At 32.7% G+C, this 17,975-nt stretch overlaps 1 long non-coding RNA gene across 1 annotated transcript; it reads right to left on the reverse strand.

The window, feature by feature from the left end:
• Positions 1-2,480: 2,480 nt before the first annotated feature.
• On the reverse strand, positions 2,481-4,932 carry LOC127153180 (uncharacterized). The gene is made up of 3 exons (XR_007825205.1): positions 4,800-4,932; positions 4,056-4,152; positions 2,481-2,647 (listed from the first exon to the last, which is right to left on the reverse strand). It is a non-coding gene; the product is annotated as an uncharacterized LOC127153180 (long non-coding RNA).
• Positions 4,933-17,975: the final 13,043 nt, after the last annotated feature.

Consider the following 17,975-nt stretch of genomic DNA (forward strand, 5'->3'; position numbering starts at 1 on the left):
TGCATCAGGGGCTCTGGAGAAAGAAATTGACAGCATGTGAAGGATTTAGGCATTCAGATCATGCATTTTATTCTGGCCAGAAACTTGAGTCTGAGAAAGTGAGTCTGACTTGCTGATTATGAAGTTTGTTTAGGTTCTATTTGAAGGCTGTGAATGTGAAATAGGTGCAGGGGTGTCGCAGGGTTTGACTTGTATGCCTTAATATAACGTAAATGATGTTTCTTACTGAAATATTTAGTAGAAAACCCATGAAAGATTTACGTTATTTAAAAAATCCAGAATGTTTTCTACATATTTTTGATGATGTGAAATGCTACCTGTTGCTATGTTTACTGCAACACAAGTCGTGATATAAAATACTGATACGATGACAACAGCTGAAAGAGCTTATAGGTGGTGATGGACATAAACGTAGTCTTAAACCAAATGCCATACCATTGTTTTTTTTTTTTTTTTTTTTTCCCCACAAGGAGTGCAAACATCCTCAGATATCAAGTGAAATCTGTGCTGAGAAACTCCATTAGTGGCTGTGGTGTCCTGACAATCGTCGACATGTTTATATCCTGCCAGGATGGCATCTAGCATTTCTTGTCTCTGCCATTTGTAAACTCTTTCAGTAGCTGTGGTCTACTAAAGGCCTCAGAGGCATCAAGACTAAAGTCAAGAGAACAAAGACACAGGTCTTTAGGAAGTTTTATTCATTCAAGGCATCTTTCCATTATTTACTCCTCTTCTTTAGGACAAGCAGTGAAGTCTTACATCTCTTCTTTTGTTGCCCTCCGACTTAAAATTACAACCAAAAGCCACATGATGTGGCATCGTATCAGTATTTTATTTTCTGAGTTGTGTATTTTGAGTTGCGGTAGTAAAAATAGCAACAGGTAGTGCCAGTAGCTCACCGAGTGCAACCACTTTGTATCATTGAAATATTGGCACCCCCCATAGTCCAAAATATGTATAAAACAATGCAGATTTTTAAATAACGTAAATCTATTTAAGTAACATACATCATTTACGTTATATTACAAGTCTTAATAACAGCGGGTTCCCTTCAAAACTTTTAAACCTTTGATTGCATAGACCATGATATCCAAGTCCATGATGTTTTATATACAGGTTAGCAAGTTGAATTGTACAATATGCTACTTCATAAAAAGTTTAGTATGGAGAGTTGACAACCTCGTTGGATTGACAGATTTCCCCCCCAGATGATTATCTGTTTTATTTAAAGTTGGATCAATTAAATGCTCTGAAAGTGAATTATATGAGGGCAGTGAAGTGTGGGGTTTTCCAATTATTGACTGTTGTAAATGAATTGATGTCTTTCAAAAGGCAACACGATAATGATTACAGTCTCAGAGTACATTCTTCTCTTCTGATTACAAAAATATGGCTCAATGAACTCAGATGAGAAATGTGAGGCTGTCCTCACATGAGTGCGAACATACAGATAAAGAATGCCATGGCACCGTTAGTGACAGAACATGAGTGCTTTTCTCCCTACTCAGACATGGACATTTTAAGGCCTGTCGGCTTGTCATGTATTGGTTAGGTCGTGAAGACAAGGACATGGTTTTGCAATCGGTAACAAAAGGGATAAACTTTACTTGCCCTAGTTTTGTACACTTAACCCAACATGTGACTAGTAGCCAGGAGTGTTTCTTTTGTGGGGATCTTGATTGTAATCACATCAAACCTACCTTGGCTTTTCTTGCTGCTTTTTAGACACTGCTACTGAAAGGAACGGTCTCACAGCAAAGTAATCAGTGTGTTTTGTGCATCTAATGAATATTACTTTTTTTTTTGCAAATTCTGTAATAAGAGGTTTTTAAAACAAGATCAAAGTGTTCTTCGCTTACAATAACAGTCATTTAGAGCTCCTCATAAGATTTTGAAGTTTCTACTTGGCTGACTTCAGACACTGTAATTAAGGCAAATTTTGAGGCAATGGTATGTTTTGCCCATCATAGCTCACCTCCCATACGGAAATGTAATATATGTGCTTATATGAAATACCCATATATTGAATACATGTTTATATATGCCATATCCATATATGATTCCTATTAGAAAATGGAACAATTTCATATATTGACATATAAGTCTACCCCATACAAAAATATATGTTTATGTATGTATAATACATGTATTGCCATATATGAAATGTATATAATTATTAATATATGTGAGATATATGTATGTTTTTATTATGTTGTATACAAATTAGACATATATGCATGAAATATACGGTTTCATATATTTAATATTTTAATATGTGATCTTTGATCTTTAAATAGAGGTTGTAGACACATGTAAGACACTCTACAAAGTTGCAGTGCATTGCACATTTCACACCTTTAGCCTTAAATGTTAAATGGTACAGAAAGCTACACAAAGAAGCATCTTTATTTAAACAGAATTTATTTAAATAGAAAAAAAAAGTTACTGACCTGCACAATCAAACAGGACAAAAAGAAACAATTACATATATAACTGATCAAAACACTGAACAGGCATAAGAAACAGAACATCAATTATAGTGGTTCAGCTAAAGGTCTACAGGTTTGTATTCCCACAGCTTGGTTAGTTTTTTGTTTATTGCCATCCCCAGTAGGCCCCAGGTGAAGAAATTTCTGGATTCCAGCATCTGTAAAAAAAAAAAAAAGTAAAAGTTAGGTTTTTATAAGATAATTACAATACATTTTCTGAACCATATATGATTTCAGGAAATGCACCACATTCAAAAGCAACTTTTTAGCTTTGGTAGTGTTGGGTGGTACAGTAAACTAAACTTGATTTTAGTCAACATGATATTAAAATATAAAACCTGCTTAAATCTTGCAATCCAACATTGTACCAAAGTTTAATTTAGGTTTTTAGTTCGAACTGTGCCTATATCTTAAAGTGATTAACTACTATAAGATGACAAATATACTGAGTATTAAACATGGTTGGTAAAGTTAAAGATTATTTTAAAACTGCAGAATACTCATTATTTATGTAATAATTATAAATTGTAGTTGTAAAATATTCCCAGATACCACAAGGACATGGCAGAACAACGACAGAGCACAGCCTGCATGCCCATTCAAATAATATGTCTCTATATACATGAAGAACTAAACTATAGTAACCCAAATGCTCAATGACAGAGTTCACAGCTAAGGTTACAATTTAATTTGCTATTTAGCATCAATGAAATAAAGTGTTTACATTCATAATACCTAATATGTGCATCGAGAATGTGGCCTGGAGAAAAGAAATAGAGGGGTGGAACTATGACATGGGTTTTTGAATGACAATTTTGATTAAATCCCCTAAAATAAGGTCTGCGGTTTACACAAACTCATAATATTTTCACGTTTTATTCTATGACATAAAACACACCAGTTAAACCCCACTCTTGATTTTTATTTATTTATTTATTTTTAAACTGTTATGTTTCTTAAAAAAGGTGGTTGCTAACATGCTGCTAAATGGGACTACAGGCCCTGTCTGAGGCATTAAATGTCATCACGCTGAACAGTTTATCAATTTACAGTATTTAACACAAATACTGTATGCAACACAAGTCTTCGGATGGAAGATGCTCATTTGATCGCTTTCCTACTGATATGGGGACTCTCTCTGTATTTGTACCATAAATATTACAATTATTCCATATAAACACCACATTTACTGCCTTTGTCACAGTCAAAGTGAAACTTTAATAATCTATAGTGCTTAAAGCCACGTTAAAAATAAATGTTTACGGCCACATGAAGCTGTTAGAAAGCAGATAGATTGAGGATTTTCTATAAGCAAGGATAAAATCATATTTTGTGTACCCACCCTAACAAAATGAGAGCTGAAATGTGGTACTTCATTCACTAAAATAAGTTAAATCTAACCATATCCCAAAACTCACTCACTCTACTGTTATTTAATAGATTAAATGCACTAGAATTGTATTAAATAGTACATGGAGACACATTTTTAACTAAAATATTTTGTTGATTTGATTTGTTTACATGTATATTGCAGATGCTAGTTTTGGTTTCAATAAAATATTTAACCTTTTCTGTGTAGATGCTCCATCATTCACATCACTGCCATCCACATCTGCAGGTTCGGCCTCCATTTCTATTTTCTGAGAATTTCGGGACTCATTACCTTTTCATGGGACACAAACAAGAATAGCACAATTATCAGCAACGATATGAACAAAATTTACTACGATAAATTAACCATATGTTTAAAACCCCACAATCACATCCTTTAGTGTAACTTACTGTACCTTTATGCAATATGCACATGCATGTGCTTATGCACCCACTCTAGGCATGTCACGGACATGTCAATGCACTTGGTGCAATATAACCAAGTACTGTCATTTACTATATGAATTCAAGGTGCTTGTATTTAAATAATTCAATTTCGTGCAGTTTTATAGTTCTAGTCTAGACTACATCTCAGAGATAAACATTATAATTTTCATCCATTATTTTTGTCAGACAGCTTTAAATAATTTCCAAACGTGGCATTGTTTATCCAGTGAAAACAATGAGCTCACAGTATCTCCATACAGATTAACCTGTTACCCAAAAGCTAAAATTAACTTTAACGCGAGCAAATTGCAAAACACATCAATGCAGCTGTAATCATAACATCATATATACGACAATGACAGGGAATATTTAAAACATTAGCTGATCTATATAGAGACAGAGGCTCTTGCAGACCAAAACAATCATATAACACTTAGTTTCTATGTAATATTAGTGTAGGAATAAAGCGTTGAGTAAATTAGCGTAAATTACCTGCACCGCTGCCACATTCAAGGGCGTTTCATCCGCTCCACTCAGTGATGTTGATCTGTCTTCGTGCCCGTCTATAAAATCATTGTCGTTTATTATGTGAAGGTACTGGCACATTTGTTATCCTTCCACTAAGACTCAGACTCTGCCGTTAGCGCGGGCGTGTTTGAATTTTGGCGCATGCGCAAAAGCGCTATTGTGACGTTCACATACAATCGCTCATGTATTTTAATAAAATGCATTTTAGTTCATTGATGATGAGAGCACATATGGACAAACAGTTACATAAAGTGTTTCCCCCCCTCAATAACTCTATAATACATTCCTACAAGTAACTTTTAGTACATTGGCATTTTTTGAACAGGTTATATATTCATCTCTACTTTTTCCCCCAGAAAACTAAATTGAAACAATTAATAAAGTTAAGCAATGAATTGTGTTATATGATTTACAATAAGCAGTATCTTTTAGGCATATATGGTTAATAAACTTGTATAAATTCAGTATATACATTGGTAACAAATGGTCAAAACATAGAGTACCATATATAATTTTGATATATATTGTTAACATATATGGTCATATCATATAATACAATATATAATTTTGATATATATTGTAAACATATATGGTCATAACATACAATACAATATATAATTTTGATATATATTGTAAACATATATGGTCATAACATACAATACCATATAAAAGTTAAACATATATATACTTTCAATATATGTTTATATACAAATTGTACTATGGGAAATTCATATATGTTATAAACATATATCTACATATATCCAGAAAATGGATATATGTGATAATAATATATTGCCCTATATTTAACATATATGAGAGTAGCACTTCTGATATAGGTACATATATGTCATATATTACATTTCCGTATGGGCTTTCTTAGCTCACAATAAAAGACCTCTCTGATATAGCCTATGATTCGCTGTAGTTTTAGCACTTATTACTTTTGCCCTGCACTGAGAAATAAAAGATCCAAGCGTCAGCAGATCCAAATATTTTCTAAGCTGCTATTCACAGGCCTACTAAATTCATGCCACGGACACTTCTAACGGCCGGTGAGTCAGAATGCATTTGTCGAGAGAGAAACATTGATGTGTGGGTGCTGAATTTATATCTCTAACATATGGAAGCAAACTTTTCGTTTAAGGAAACCTAATGTACGTCTATGTAGATGAAAAATGATTCACAATCACATCTGCACTGGATATCAGTTTATGAACAGTAAAATCTGAAGGTTTGACTCATGAATATTCATAAGGTGACTAAATGTTCTAGGAAGATTACCTAGCAATGTCAGTGCAAACAAATTAATATTCATGAACTTAGTTTTGTCTATGAAGTGACATCACGACCCATCACAACAGAGCAGAATAATTTCATAGAAATGGCTGCAAAAACACTGAATTAATTCAAAATAATAACAGGTGGACAAAGTTGAATACATTTTTGGGCTATTATAGTTAACTAAAACAATAAAATATGTTTGTCATTTGAAATAAAAAAATAACACGTTTAAATAAACAAATAAACAAATAAATGGTAGTTGCCAAAGCAATATTTCTCATTTTCATTTAGTTCAACTAGCTGTACATAAATAAGTAAGTAAGTACGTAAATAAATAAATAAATAAAATCTGATGCAACACTAGATGCTACAATAGTTTCACATTACATTTTGTAGACATTCACACATTTTAGAGGCTTTTTTTGTGGGGTGGTTGTGATATAGTTTGATCTTCCTACATATCTTTGGGACTAGGACTGGCGCCTTAGGAAATATGATTCATTACCCACAATACATTGCAAGTGGGTTATGAGCCTGGCCACCTCCACAACATCAGTTCATGGGCTGGGTTCAGTCTTGCTTCAGGGTGGATCCAGGATCAGGATTTTCCTTTAATGCATCACAGCACCTTTATACCGCATAACATAACTGTACCAAGCATGGGTGAAGATGCCTTCGGAGGAAAAGAGAAAAGCCTTAGGACAGCAGGAGGTCCATTTTGCCAAGTTCTATGATGTTATGCTCAGGTGGCCCTGTCTTAAAATGGAAACAAGCATTCAGGGAAGTACAGATGCTTTTTTTAAAATAGTAATCTTCCTGTAGGAGACTTGGGTGAAAACCAATGAATGGAAATGTACAGAAGTTCACCACTGAATAAATAAATAAAAAATAAACAAATAAATAAATTTGAGTTTTTAATCTCACTGTTCCAGCTTTTTTCCCCTCACAATTCCCAAAGTCAATTTCAAAATTCGGAGAAAAGTCAGAATTATAAGATATAAATTCACAATTATGAGAAAAGAGCTGTGAAGAAACTGAATTGTGAGATATAAATTCAGAATTCAGATAAAACATATATAATAATAATTGCATCATATAAACTCATAATTGTGAATAAAAAGAGACTTTATATTCAAAATGTTGAAATTCTGAGAAGAAAATTGATTGTTGATTGAATTGTAAGATATAAATTCACAATTGTGAGAAAAGAGTCGTGTTTACCTTTATTTATTTATTTTTCTTTTTTCTTTTTTTTTTTTTTTCTGTTTTCTGTTTTCTGTTGCGGAAATAAATTTAATTGCAAGAACTCCGAATTCAGAGAAAATAAAAGTCAGAAATGTGAAATATAAACTACAAATCGTGGCATGTAAACTCAGAATTATGAGTAAAAAAAAAGTCAGCATTCAGTTTATTTCTCAAAATTGTGGCTTTTTTTTCAGGAAATTCAGAGAGACAAAGTCTAAATTGTCAGATAAAAAGTCGCAATTACATTTTTTTTTTTTTTTTTTCTGTGGCAGAATTGCATTGTGTATATGTATATGTTTATGTGTGTATATATATATATATATATATATATATATGAAGAGTTCAGATGCAGAACCAGCTAAATCCATCTGACGTCTTTCTTTAAAAAATGCATTTTTATCAGGCTCAGATATATAGGTTTCTGTGTAAGTACCGGTACTTCTGATTCGGCTGAGGTGGTATTTTAGCGAGTTTGAAGAAAAAGTATTTGATGGATGTATACAATGTGTCAGGAGCATTCACTCAGTATCATTATCTCATTTTTGACCGAGATGGCTTTCACTGGTTTTGCATCTGAACTCTTCATATATATATATATATATATATGCATATAAAAAGTCACAATTTCTCACAATTTCTTTTGACTTTTTTTTCTAGGAAATTCAAAGAGACAAAGTCTGAATTGTGAGATTTGAAATTAAGATTTGTGTGTGGGATGAAATGGAATTGTGAGACATAAACTCAGAATCAAGAGAAAAAAGTCAGAATTGTGAGAGATAAATTCCGAATTTGGATAAAAACAGAATTGCCTGATATAAACTCAGAATTGTGAATGAAAAGTCAGAATTCAGAGATTATATCTTAGATTTTTTTTTCTAGGAAATTCAGAGGGACAAAGTCTGAATTGTGAGATTATTATTTATTTATTTATTTATTTTAATTTATTTTTTTGTGGCAGAAAGAAATGGAATTGCTAGATGTAAACTCAGAATTTGAAGAAAAATCTGAATTTTGACATTTTTTAATTCAGAATTTGGATACAAAAATGTAGAATTGCATGATATAAAGTCAGAATTCAGAGTTTATATTTCACAATTTTTTTTTGTAGGAAATTCAGAGAGACTGAACTGTGAGATAAAAAGTCACAAATGAGATTTTATTTTCATGGTGAAAGAAATGGAATTGCGAGATGTAAATTCACAATTAAAAGGAAAAAAGTAAGAATTGCAAAATATGATTTCAGAATTTGGATAAAAAATAGAATTGCATGACAAACTCGGAATTGCGAATGAAAAGTCAGAATTCAGAGTTTATATCTCGCAATTTTGAGATAAAAAGTTGTAATTATTCCCGGAAAGGAACTGAATTGCGAGACGTAAACAGAATTAAGAGAAAAAAGTCTGAATAGTGAGATTTAAATTCAGAATTTGAAAAATCAAAATAGAATTGCATTATACAAACTCAGAATTGCAAATAAAAAGTCAGAATTGCAGACTTCATATCTTGCAGTTTTGACTTTTTTGTCTAGGAAATCTAGAAAGACAAAGTGTGAATTGATAAAGATAAAAAGTTGCAATTATGATTTTTTTTTTTTTTTTCATGGTGAAAAGAAACTGAATTGTGAGACGTAAACTCAGAATCATAAGGGAAAAATCAGAATTTGCATTAATAAAAAAAAAAAAAAAAAAAAAATAGAATTGCACGACAAACTCAGAACTGTAAGAAATTTCTATACATATATTTTTTCCTCAGAACTGTGAGAGACTATGTCGGAACTGTGAGATAAAAAGTTGCAATTAGCTTTTAAAATTATTATTATTATTATTATTATTATAGGCTTCTATAGAAATTACAGCTTTCCTTATTGGCCCTGATGCAAAATTACTCCTTTTGTAAAAGAGTTTGTCATTTGTGGAATGCTATATCAGAGATTGGACATGGTCAGTTTTGCAGCTGTTGGCAGACCTGCTAAATTGTTCACGCCAGTATCTCTTTTCATCCAAACAATGTTCATGGATCATTGCATTTCAGAAAAATGAGGAGTTAAAAAAAATACAGAACTGGCACAGAACATGCAAAAACCTTGAATGTGCTTAAAGCTATTTGAATGTGAAAATGTTTTTAATCGAATGCATTGACTCTTTGTGTGTTTATGCTAAAGCAGCTGCGGCCAGAATGTGACTGCATCTTAACATTGTGTGGGTGTTGCCGCATTTGGCTTTTAAATTTCACATTTCAAAGGCTGTAAAAGTAGTGCCAAGCCTGGGATTCAAAACCTCATTCCAGCAACAATTGTTCACAATGACAAAGACTGAATTGCTAGGTCAAGTCATTGTATTATTGATCACTAGGAGGCGTTCCTGTTAAACTGCAGTGTTTAGTTTTTTACAGGATGATGGTGAGCCCCGCTTTCTCTCATTGGTAGTGAATCTGCTCATTTGCATATGTGAACTGTGAAGTTGCAGTCGCATTAGCAGATTTTTGGCAATTTTGTGAACCAATATTATAGATTACAGACTCGCATTTTAGCAAGAAGCAATAGTTTTGAGTTAAAACACCATAATTATGGATTTGTTTCTTACAAACATGTAGCTTTTTGGTTCTCAAGATGTGGTGTGGATTATTTAGATGATTTTATCACCTTTTTGGACTCTCATTGTCCATTGGTGAGCAAGTGATGGTCGTTTTTAGACATGTTAGATTTAAGCAAAGTTGTACAGTTTAATGGACTAAAAGGAGTGTAGAACCAGGCCACTTTTCCAACAGTAAAAGCTCAACTGAAGCATTTAAAAACAGCCAGTGTAGAGACAAGAGATGGGACATTATGTAAGCTTTTCAGGAGGTTAAATAAAAGTCAAGCGGAAGAGTTTTGGAAGTGCTTGAGGACATGTGCAACAGGTGGTTTTTGAATTATGTGCATTACCCTGACCATGTACTGACCACAGAATAGGAAAAGAAGAGGCTTTCACTCGAGAGACATTGAGGATTTCTTGGGATGGATAGAAATAATTCATTCAACCCAGCCTTTTAACGCCAATCTGAGTGCCGAGGGACTGTGTGGGAAAAACATTTGAGGTCAACTGGGAGAATTTAAGACTAGCCTCAAAACAGAGTCAACCATGTAGTAATAAGGCATATTTTGGAATATCTGTATTGTTAAAAACTATCTGTAAAATGTAATCAATTTAAAATTCTTTGTAGAGTCCAGATACATGAAAATTACACTTTACAAAATGATTCTAAGTAAAACTTTGCACTTCAGTCTTTCTACTTAAAAAATCATGTGTAATTCAACATTACATGCTGTTTATTTATAATAATAATAATAATAATAATAATAATAATAATAATAATAATAATAATAGTTTTTCTAAGTTTTATTTAAAAAAATTCCTACACTTTATTTGTTTGTTTGTTTGTTTGCTTGTTTACTTATTTATTTATTGCAGAATGCACCCAAATTCTACTTTATTATGAACCTGTTTCTACCTCAATAATAATAGTAATAATAATAATAATAAAGTTTTCTTTTAAAGCATGTCCTACACTTTATTTGTTTATTTATTTGTTTGTTTGTTTCAGAATATATCCAAATTCTACTTTATTATAAACTAATCTGTTTCTCCAAATTAAATTAAATTAAATTAAATTACATTTTAAATTAAGTTAATTTTTAAATTAGGTTATTTTTTTAATTAAATTAAATAATTTAAAAAGCTAATTGCATAATTCTGAGGAAAAGACATCTAAATTCCCATAATTAATCTAAATAATCTAAAACCTCATAATTAAGACCTTTTCCCTCACAAATCTAAGTTTATGTCATGCAATTCTAATTTTGTTGTTTTTTATCCGAATTCTGAAATTATATCTTGCATTTTTTTCTCTGAATTCTGAGTGTCTCATGATTTATTTATTTATTTATTCATTCATTCATTCATTCATTCATTCATTCATTCATTCATTCATTCATTTATTTACTTATTTCCCCCAGGATAGCAGTGCCATGATAGTACCCCCCCCTTTCTTTCTTTTTTTATTTATTTTTGGTTTAATTGTTGATAAAATGTGAAAATAAGGTTTTAGATATGTAATTTTTTTTAAAAATATTTTTACGTGACTATATGTTCTTATTTTTAATAATCTCACTAAATATTAAATTAACATGAATATGAATGAATAAATTGATTTATTATTATTATTGTTATTATTATTATTCATTGTCGCTGTGCCATGATAGTACTTTATTTAGTAGTACTTAAGTACTAAGGTTTTTAGATATGTACATTTGCATAGTATTTTTAAGAAACTATGTTTTCTTATTTTTAATAATCTCACTAAATATTACATCAACATGAATATGAATGAATAACTGAATTTAATCCAAAATAAATATATTTATATTAACTGTTATTTAAATCATATTTTAAAATATTAAACATTAATAAAATCTACTATTAACCTTTAACCAACATTTTTAGATTGCTGTTTTCAAATGTCTTTCTCTTTTTTTTCAATTTTTCTTATATTTTCTTTTAAATACATTCTTCAAATCATTAAAATTGTTTGTTCATCACAATATTTTTTCTTATCACACACACACGCACGCATATATATAATTTAAGTAATTATTAAAAAAAAGAAAAAAAATTTAATTGTGAAATACAAACTTGCAGTTAGATATATACATTTATTAATTATTTAAATAATTAGTTTTACTAAATTAACAGTTATAGTTACTTAAATTGACAGCCTTATCATCTGCATTATTTTATTTTATTATATTTTTATTAGTTTTTAAATACATATCTTGAATTCTTTCCTTTGCATGGTATTACTATGATGCATTCACTGTACCATGGTACTGTACCACCACAATGTTTTTGCTGTAACTGCTGACAGTCATGAGGCCTTGTTTCTGACACAAATTTCTAGAACCACTGATGTGAACCATATTCATGAAATCGGCCTGACGCCACAGACACTTCCTGAGCTGTGAAGCACAGAAATACGCCCCATCATAAACTAACAATGCATGAAAATATCACCTCCAGCTGCATATTTGCACAGTCGTGAAGGATTCTGACCACTGTGGCAATAAAGTGTCAACAAGTGTGTGTGAAAGAGATGCGTGTTAGACTCTGGGAGCTGAAGCCACCTGCCTGGCCCGGAGGCGATGCTGAGCAAAGGACTTGCGCTAATCAATCACGGTGAGCACAGCTGGGCTTGGCAGGAGTCAAGATGACTGTGGATATTGGATCTGGTCCATATTGCCTGGGAATTTATGGAAATGGTGGACAAGGGAGCTGGCAGGTCACAGGTGTTTAGTGGGTCGAAAAGGGGATGCTTGAGTTCTCAGATCGGGATCTGGCACATACAGCATCCGAAAATGAAAATGATTTCGTTACAAAAACCTGAATGACTGGCTTTATTCTGTGGGACACAAAAGGAGAGGTTTGGTGAAAGTATAAAGTAACTAGTGGCTGTCAAGCTACAAAAAAGAGAGCACCATTAGGGCCAGTTCACACAGAATCTGTTTCTGCAGTTTACTTTTTAATTTTTATAAAAAAAGTTTTTTATAGCATTTACATAGGGAGCTATGGAAGCTTGTTTCTGCCACTGAATAAAATAAGAGAATTGCGAGGTAAAAAGTCGCAATTACGAGTTTACATTCTAAGTTTACATCTTGGAATTCTGACTTTTTTATAGTATATATCTCACAATACTGAGAAAAGAAGTCAGTTGTGGGATATAAACTATCAATTGCTAATTTTTCTCTTTAGTTTTTGCAATTGCGAGTTTATACCTCACAATTCTGACTTTATTTATAGCAAATGCACATTTATATCTTACATTCTGACTAGGGCTGCCCTCGACTAATGATTTTTCTGGTCCACTAGTAGCCGTTCGTTTTAAGCATTAGTCGACTGTTAGTTGCACATCAATTAATAAACCATATTAATCATAATGAGCCTTTAATTGTCTACATATCCTAGTAAGCACTCAAACACGCATGCATAAAAGCTTCCCACAGCACACAGGCAGATATAATAACTATAATTGTCATGGAAAAACAACGAGGAGACTGCATTAACGTTTTAATAATTTATTTATATACTTTTGCTTTTTTATTTTTGGCTTAAGAGATGAAGTCGGCGATGCTGTAGTGATGCACCTGTGTTTCATACGGATTACATAATCTGAGAATATATGTTTTCTTTTTGAATTGGTTCATTTAAAAGTAGACATTTCACTCTCTATAGATATATTTTTCATGTCTGTAAGGCAAGTATACATGGGGTTTCGATGTTTCGCACTCAAGTTCACAGATGCTTTAATTATTTTACAAAAGTGCAACGTTTTGTTGTTATTATGAGTGTGCACAAAAAAAAAAAAGGAGAGTCTTTACAGATTCAAAAGATGTATTACTTTTATCTCACTTTAAGAGTAAGTGACCGTTCCTGTGCCTTCATCTGTCATGCAGGGAACGTGCTGCTGTTCAGTTTCCACACTCCGCACAGACATTTGAAGAGCGCACATTTTTCTACGTTAACATAAGATTGAGCTGTCATGTAAAGATGCTACTACATACATCTTTCAGATAATAAGCCATATTTGAGGTCGATGAATGATAGGTGAGCGTTTGGCTGTCCTGCCCGATGTACTGTTTTACCACATAGACCAGCCGTTAACGATCTGTATGTTATGGACTGCGTGACTTCGCCACTTCCTGTGGAATGTTTTTTTTTTTTTCTGCGACCAAGCATAGTCGATCTTCAATCAAGCCACTTCTCGTTGAGTAACACTTAGTCGACTATTAGGGGGCAGCCCTAATTCTGACTTTATTTCCTGCAATTGTGAGTTTATATCCCACAGTTTTGACTTTATGTCTCACAATTGCAAGTTTATTTGTCACAATTCTGGCTTTATTTCTTATAATTAAGATTTTATCTTGCAATTCTGACTTTATAACTTAAAATAGCAAATTTGTATCCCTCAATTCTGACTTTATTTCTTACAATTGCAAATTGATATCACAATTTTGACTTTATTTCTCACAATTATGATTTTCTATCTCACAATTCTGACTTTATTTTTTACAATTGCGAGTTTATATCTCGCAGTTATGACTTTATTTTATACAATTGCAAGTTTATATTACAATTCTGACTTTATTTCTCGCAATTATGAGTTTATATCTCACAATTCTGACTTTATTTCTCGTAACTGCAAGTTTATAACTGAAAATTGAGTGTTTACTGTTGTCCTTTTGCATTATTGATCTACTATTTCCTTTTTAATACTGTTAAACTGCTTTGTCACAATCTGTATTGTTAAACGCATTATATAAATAAAGGCGACTTGACTTTATTTCTCACAATTGAGAGTTTATATCTCACAATAGTGAATTTATATCCCTTAAATCCAACTGTTGAAATTTTTAGAATTGCAAGATAAGTCACAATGACCTTTTTGTGTATGTATATATATATATATATATATATATATATATATATATTTTTTTTTTTTTTTTTTTAAATAGTAACTAGTATTGCTCTGTTTAACATTAGTCAAAAATCAACACAAAACCAAGAAAGAGAAACCTTACCTTAAAAGAAACGGACGTTTAGTCAGTTTAACACTAGTAACAACTCCAAATCGATGTTTAAAATGTCCGGTTTCATGTGTATGTATTAGTTAAATATTAGCCTATTATACAAAGTAGGCTAATTGTCATTTATTATGAGGCTTGCCCAACTTAAATTAGCTTCAAGGCAGTAAAACAAATATTTATGCTGAAAAAATACTTTATAATGATAATACATAATACTAGCCTAACACCTTTATATTTACATAGTGAAACAATTTTTAATTCCAATACAGTAATGAGGATTGAGATTGAGGAAAATGTTAAATTGCCATCAAAATAATGAAAAAATAAATATGAAACAAAATATTTCTTACTTTTCACACTGAAATTGGAAGTCAAGTTCTGCAGCCTACAATGGTCTAATCTCTGCCAAGTGAATCAAACTGCCATTAGTTCGGCACTTCACTTTAGTTAGAAGTTGAATGAGCTCTTTTGGTCAGTCAGCAGATTTCTTGGATGAAATGCCACGTCAAATCTTTGTCTGTTCAGCAGAAAGAGGTCGACATGAGGTAACAGACCGATCCAGCTGGGTCCCGCCCGAGTCAGAGCTACGCTTCAGTGAATCTCCCGCTCAAAAATACTTCAACCGTTATTGTATTTTTAAAACACTCCCACCTCATATTAAGCCTCAAGTATTATAGAAAATCCCATTTCCGAGCTGGAACATGCGTGTAAGGTCTCTCTCACATACATTTTTAGTTTTAATCAAGCCCATCGCCATCGAATTGTCAGATAAAGAAAGGCCACAGATAATGGGATTTCGCGAGATGGTTTGCATAAATATGCCGCCACGTTTCAACCTCAGCACGGATAAGAGCCGTTAATTGGAATGAGAACCATGCCCATTATCATAATATACCTTCCATCTACTCCCAACGGTTCCCGTGGGATCTGTTACGGGGGAGGTCGGTTGATATTTCACCCGGTTGCTCGCTTCCAGGCCTGCCGTATTTACAGGGATGCCAGCTTCATGTTTTGTCGCTCGCCGCATTATAAACCTGAGTAATCAAGATGTGGAGATGCGCGTGCCTGTCTGTTCTTGATAGATGTACAGAAACCTTTGGGAATGATTGCGCGCACGTAGATGCCGGAGATATGAAAAGATAACACATAGCCCGGATGAAATAAACAGCTCGGGGTTTTATTGATGCAGGAAAAAAGACATTCACAGATTAAAAAAAAAAAAAAACACATCTACGTGCAGCTTAACAGAAAGAAATCAGCGTTCAGCCCTGGTGAAAAAAACAGCATATGCTGGTAGGTATGTTTTGATGCTGGGATGCTGGTTAGGTATGTTTTGATGCTGGTTTAAGCTGGTCCTTTGCTGGTTCATGCTGGTCCTTGACCAGCAACATGACCAGCAAAAACCAGTAAAGGACCATCTTAAACCAGCTAAGGACCAGCATAAACCAGCAAAGGACCAGCTTAAACCAGCTAAGGACCAGCATAAACCAGCAAAGGGCCATCTTAAACCAGCTAAGGACCAGCATAAACCAGCTAAGGACCAGCATAAACCAGCAAAGGACCAGCTTAAACCAGCATCAAAACATACCTACCAGCATATGCTGTTTTTTTCACCAGGGAGACGTCAGAAGAACGACTCGCTGATTAGAGATTCAGCTCACAAACAGATTTGCGCATGATTACGCGCAACTCAAGGCTGGGATGCATCATCGTTTCATAAATACATGACCGTGAATTTATGAAAATGCTTTCTAAAATCAACCTGTTTGATATTGATACAATTAAATCTTAATTGCTTGTTTTTCTTCGTCATTTGATTAGTTGGTCACCTTTTGTTATGCAGTTCGGCAATAATATAAGAAAAAAAAATTGGCCTTGAATTAAGTCTAATGTGTCTGTTAATGCTCAAAATTATCTGCAAATAAGTTTTTATATCAACGGTGGCATACTGAACACTGAATTCTCTCTTCAAGCTTGTTTAATTAAATCTGCATATTGACATAACCAAGTATGAGATTTGCAGCAATTATTAAAATGTCCAACACAGAACAAGCAGGGCTTTGAAATAATAATAATAATAATAAATAAAAAAATAGCCAAAAACATAGTGCAATATAATAGTGATTCCACAATATTATTCATATAGTTCTAAGCATTTGAACATTAAGCAATCCTTCTGACCTGCACACCAACATGGCATTTAAAGAAGTGGGCTTCCTTCACATAAATATAAACAGTAGGATTGGCAGGCCTTTCTTCTGTTTGCCCATAGAGGGCATCTATGGTGTGATTGATCTCTTTTTCATAAATAGTCTCCTGTTCTTTTATTTATTTATTTTTTTTTATGGTTCGCGTTGTTATGGTTTCTGAATCCTGACAGATGTCCAGCTGAGGAAATGAATGAAATAATTTATCAAGGGAGACAGCTGGACCAGTCAAACATTGATTCCTCACAATAAACCCATCTAAAGTCAGGGAATACTGGAAGATAAAATAGAGAAATCACAAAACATCTGTCACCGAACATTTGAACAGGTCTTCCAGGAAGTGACAGGATTTTCAATGGAAAACAGTATAATCATCATTATATAGAAGCCTGTTTCTGCTGTGAAGGAATAAATAGTTCATATCTCACAATTCTGTGAAAAAAGTAATTGCGAGATATAAACCCAGTTGCAAGAGATAAACTCGTAATTGAAAAAAAAAAAATGTTGCCTTTTTTTATTTGTATTTTGTATGTGTGTGTGTGTGTGTGTTTTATTCTGTGGCAGAAAAAAAAAGAAATTGTACACAAACAAAAAAAAGTCAGATTGTAAACTCAGAACTGTATGGGGAAAAAGTCAGAATTATGCGTTTATACGAAACATTTTCACCACGGAAAATAAATAAATAAGTAAATAAAGTAAATAAATCTCGCAACTCTTGTCTTTTTTTCCTCTCACACAAAGCTGAGTTTATATCACAATTCTGAGGGCAGAAAAAAAAATTGTAATTAAGAA

Source organism: Labeo rohita, chromosome 22 (assembly GCF_022985175.1).
Source record: "Labeo rohita strain BAU-BD-2019 chromosome 22, IGBB_LRoh.1.0, whole genome shotgun sequence".
In the NCBI taxonomy this organism is placed as follows: Eukaryota; Metazoa; Chordata; class Actinopteri; order Cypriniformes; family Cyprinidae; genus Labeo; species Labeo rohita.